The sequence below is a fragment of the Mus pahari genome, chromosome 6, assembly GCF_900095145.1.
Source record: "Mus pahari chromosome 6, PAHARI_EIJ_v1.1, whole genome shotgun sequence".
Taxonomy (NCBI): Eukaryota; Metazoa; Chordata; class Mammalia; order Rodentia; family Muridae; genus Mus; species Mus pahari.
Window position 1 is genome coordinate 57,379,961 of NC_034595.1, and position 5,612 is coordinate 57,385,572.

A 5,612-nucleotide genomic window follows, 5' to 3' on the forward strand; every position below is an offset into this window, starting at 1 on the left:
ACACACACACACACACACACACACACACACACACACACACACACACACACTCCAATATGAAAATCCCACCTTTTTGCATGGGAAAGGCAGTCTGGGATCACAAAGATCATAGAGTTGGTTTGCTCACAGTCCTAGAGGCTTATAGAGGGGACTGTGCAGCAAGGGAGGAGCTGGTTAGTTAATGGCCTTTGTTCCCCTCAGATAAGATCCTCTAGCCTTAGGGTCAGGAGCAGCTCTGGTTGAAACCTGTCCCTCTCAGAATGCAATGCCAACAGCGGAGCCCCACGCAAAAGCACAACACCGAAAAGTCTGGACCAAGGCCACTTGGCTGAAAATCAGATTCTGCTGGCCAAGACTGTGCGTCTGGGAGGCTACACAGCCTCGCCACAGTGACATGTGGGCTTACGTTGGGGATGGGACATCAAACATCTGGAGACCAGTGGGGCAAGGAGGGGTCCTGCAGCAGTAAGGCTAGGCATGGAGGTGGAGCAGGGCAGGGTGAGAGACTCTGAGAGGCTCAGACATGGTGAAGGAGGCCATAGGTCACAGAACAGAGACAGTGGGATTCAGAGAAGAGAGCTTCCAGGTAGGAAGACTCTAAAAGTCATTAGGTGTGACCGCTCTAAAGTCACAGGTGATATGGAACTGGCTGTTGGGAGAGAGCCCTGGAGCCAAAGGAAAGAAGCAGTGGGTAGAGGAGTGGAGATGTAGGGACAAAGGGTATAAGCAAAGTCCCCTCAGAGCCCATCTAGAGAGACAGAGGGCAGGGACAGGGCAGAGTGGAGCAAGAGGCGGCTTTGTTACAGCATGGTTCTATTGTTAGGTTAGGCTGTGTCTGCCTCGAGGTCCACATGCCCCATAGAGAAGGGAAAGGCAAAGAGAAACAGGAACTGTAGGCCAGTCCCTTCTGGCAGCAGGATCCACAGGCAGACAGTACAGAGCTTGGGTTTCCTTTAAAGAATCTCCCCAGGGATTGTCCTGTGCGTAAAGCCGTTTATCAAGTGAACTTCAATGGTCTAATTAAGATGCCTGTCCACACAGCATTCCTGAAGCCTCTCCTCTAGACAGCTAGCTCAGCAGTCTGGCTGAGCCAAGGAGGCCAGGGCTCAGCCCTGGCAAAGGTACTTACTGGCTAGCTCAGCCTACCTGATGAAGGTGAGCGATTCAGCTTACTGTGGGCAGAGAGACACGCACTCGAATGGAGAGGTTAAGAGTTGCCCAACTCTGTAACTAAAGTTATTGGACCATATACTTTCTGTGAGCGAATTTTGTGGTGTAATCATTTTGTCTCGATAATTTTTATTTTAAGGTCTGGAGAGATGGTTCAACAGTTAAGAACACTTGTTCCTCTGGCCGAGGGCAGGATTTGGTTCCTACCACCCATATGGTGACTTACAATCATCTGTAACTCCAATTCTAGAGACTTCAACTCTGTCTTCTGGCCTCCACAGGCCCTGTACACAATGATGCACAAACAGACAAAACACCCACACAAATAAACATTTTTAACCTAAAAAAAAAAAAAAGAATGACAAGAAATTTATTTGTTTTTTTTTTATTGAGAAGTTTTTCCATACAGTGCATGTTGACCATGCTTTTCCCTCCCTGACTCCCTCCAACGCCCTCCCACCTCCATGCCCTCCCAACCCCATGACCTCACTCTCTTTAAAAGCAAACAACAAAGAAGCAAATAAAAAACAAAACACACACAAAAAGAACACAACAAGAACATAAACCAATAGATCAATACAACAACAACAACAACAAATGCCCAAAGTAAGACGCGACAAGCTTGTTCCCAAGTGTGTACCTAGAGCCTCACTTTTCCTTGCCTTACAGACACATTGTCCAGTGAGGCTCAAAAGGAGGGGAGAGTTGAGAAGTGGTGTGGAAAAAAGACTTACTAAACTGTTAATACTCAATAGTCTCCAGGTCTGCCTCTACCCAACGTTGGCAGCATAGCTCTGACTACAAGACCAGGGCCAGACTGGGTTTCATTAACTGTGGACCAAAGTTCAAACAGCCTGACGTCCCCAGCCCAGGAACGCACTGTGGACACCAAGAAAATGTTGGAATCAGGGTGTGGGTGGAAGAGAGATTAATTTTAATAGATCTTTAAGAAAATGTATATGGAAAGGGAGTGAGCAGAGAGCCCTGAGCTAGGAAGTGACAGTGTTCTGTTCCATGTGCATCTGTAAAGTGTCGTTCTAAGTGGGGTGAGGAAGCACAATGGTGACTGTGTTAAAGTCATTGGTCTCAAACCATGTCACAAGGGAGAGAGGGGGAGGGGGAGCAGAAAACCTGCTGAGAACCGGCTCTGAGTGAGGGCCTGGAATGCCTTGGCCTCTTTTTGTCTCCAAAGATACCACGCTAAGGACATTTATCTTACTGACGAGGACATTTGGTCTTACGGGTGTGATATGTCGATACGAGGGAGGGAGGGAAGGAAGGAGGGAGGGAGGGAGACTCAGAATTTGAGCCTACATCTTTCTAGTGGTAAAATCTAAGCTCTTTTCATAACTTCACGATAAGCCAAGAACTAGAGACGGAGGACGTTGAGGAAGATCTGTTGGCCAAGCCTCCTTAGAAGCAGCGGAGAAAGTAATGGGCATAATTTGACAAACCATGCTCTTTGGACAAACAGGTCCGGGTTCAAGCTTCTGAACAGTGACTAATGATGTGGCTCTGAATGGGTTGCCGCTTTCCCCAGACCTCAGTTTCCTCCTCCATACAATGGGGATAATAATAGCACCCCTCTCATAAGGCTACTATGAACACAAGATGAATTAGCGTTTATAAAGCACTTAGCCCAAGACCTGTTTCCACTGCTGACTCTACATGCTCTACAATTATAGTTATCGTGTAGACTGGGCAGGTCCGGGCCCATGCATGCAACATCAAGTCCAGTTACTCTCCTTTTCACCCTGATGCACGCCCACCTGCCCCATCCCAAGGCGATTGCAGTGCCCTCCCTACCTGGCTTCCCATCTCTGATTTCTCACTCTTCTGCAAGATAATGTTTTTCTTACAGTGGTTGTTGGGAGGGGGAGAGATGTAGAGAAAGCCCCAGGGGGCTAGAGAATGGGAGGAGGTTGGGAGGAGTGGCTTTGGGGATAAAGAGAGCACAGTTGAGCTGTGCGTAAAAATAGGGGCTGGACTGAGTTCAGCTAATGCCAGAGTGCACATCTCTCTACAGAGGGAGTAAAGTGGGAGGACGGATTGGGCTGCGTTGTATGGAAACCCTAGAAAGCCAAGAAGAGAAACTCGGGATGTCATCTGAGGATCGTGCTGTAGCACTGGGTTTTAGCAAGATGAGCCTGACCTCAGATGGAGGCTGGCTTGCAAAAGAGAAGCAGAGGCAGGGAATATGTTGCCAGTGTGTTTAAGAGCCCCACAGTCAGACACAAACAGGCTTTCAGTGAGGGTAAAGGAGAGTGTTTACTTTGCTGAAACATGCGTGTGTCTGTAACATGCATACTCCATGATCATGTAACCACTGAGTATACACAGCAGCAGTGCTAACAGGTCTTTGCCAGGTATTTGTTCTCTACCTGACACCTTTCTTTCTTTCTTTCTTTCTTTCTTTCTTTCTTTCTTTCTTTCTTTCTTTCTTTCTTTTTTTAAGATTTATTTTATTTATATGAGTACAGTGTAGCCATCTTCAGACACACCCAGAAGAGGGCATCAGATCCCATTACAGATGGTTGTGAGCCACCATGCGGTTACTGGGAATTGAACTTAGGACCTCTGGAAGAGCAGCCAGTGCTCCTAACTGCTGAGCCATCTCTCCAGCCCCCTGACACTTTTCTAAGTGCTTGTGTTAGTTAGGACTTCTATGGCTGTGATAAAGAGCACAACCAAAAGCAGCGTGGGGAAAAAAGAGTGTGTTTCGGCTTACAGATCCACATCACAGTCCATCAGGAAGGGAAGACAGGGCAAGAACTCAAGGCAGGAACCTAGAGGCAGGAATGGAAGCAGAGACCATGGAGGAGCACTGATTACTGGCTGGCTCCTCGTGGCTTTCTCAGCCTGCGTTCTGTATTACCCAGGACTACCTGTCCAGGAGTGACATTACCTAAAGTGAGCTGAGAATCCCCACACCAATTACCAATCAAGAAAATGTCCCAAGGAGTGACAAAGTGTGGAGTAGAGACAGAAGAAATGACCATCCAGAGACTGACTCACCTGGGATCCATCCCATTTACAATCACCAAACCCGGACACTGCTGTGGATGCCAACAAGCGCTTGCTGACAGGAGCCTGAAATAGCTCTCTCCTGAGAGGCTCTGCCAGTGCCTGACAAATAGAGAGGTGGATGCTCACAGCCATCCATTGGACTGAGCACAGGGTCCCTAATAAAGGAGCTAGAGAACGGACCCAAGGAGCTGAAAGGGGTTTGCAACCCCATAGGAGGAACTACAATATGAACTAGCCAGTACCCCCAGAGTTCCCTGGGACTAAACCATCAACCAGAGAGTACACATGGTGGGACTCATGGCTCCAGCTGCATATGTAGCAGAGAACGGCTTAGTCAGTCATCAATGGGAGGAGAGGCCCTTTGTCCGATGAAGGCTCTATGCCCTAATGTGGGGGAATGCCAGGGCCAGGAAGTGGGAGTGGGTGGGTTGGTGAGCAGGAGGAGAGGGGAGGGGACAGGGGGAGGGTGTTTTTCTGGAGGGGAAACCAGGAAAGGGGATAACATTTGAAATGTAAATAAAGAAAATATCCTGGGTTGGGGATTTAGCTCAGTGGTAGAATGCTTACCTAGCAAGTGCAAGGTCCTGGGTTCGGTCCTCAGCTCTGAAAAAAGAAAGAAAGAAAATATCCAAGAAAAAAGAAAAAAAGAAAATGTCCCATATACGTGCATACACATAAATATGACAAGGGCATTTTTCTCAATCGGAACTTCCCCTTGCCCAGGGATTCTTTCTTGTGTCAAGTGACATAAAACTAGCTAACATAGTACTTTATATCAATCTTATGAGAGGGATGCTATTAAAATCCCCATTGTACGGAATAGGAAACTGAGGCCTGGAGAGATTGGCAAACCACTCAGGGTCATATTTCACAGTTAGTAACAGCACTGACAGGACTCACCGGATGCATTTCACCCAGAGTCCCAGAGTCCATGTTGTCCTTATGCTGCACACTCATTCCTGCAAATAGCTTCCTGGCTCAGGCTTGCCTCCATTAGCCATCTTTTGATAGAAATTTCAGGACAGTCTGCTACCATGGAAATAGCAGAAGGCCCTGAGGTGCCACAGCACCAAATGTAGAATCCAGGCTCACTCACACACGAGGGGACGCTGGGTGTGAGCTTATTTTGTGTCTGTAACTCGGAGCTCAGAGATCCATCCTCTAGGCCGGGTGCAGAGAGTTCAAGAGCCCATAGAACATCTCCTCACAAAGCCACTGAGTAGTATTTAATGACAACGACAATAATATTGTCAACAAGAGGACATTTCGGGGCAGGCTGAGGAGATGGCTAAAGATCAAGCCAGATAAGGAGCAGATATTACTGGCTGGGCTTGCTGTGAGAAGAGGCTTACCAGGAGTCATCTCCAAATGCACACAGTATTGTCAGGGAGGGGACAAGACAAGACTCATTCGGG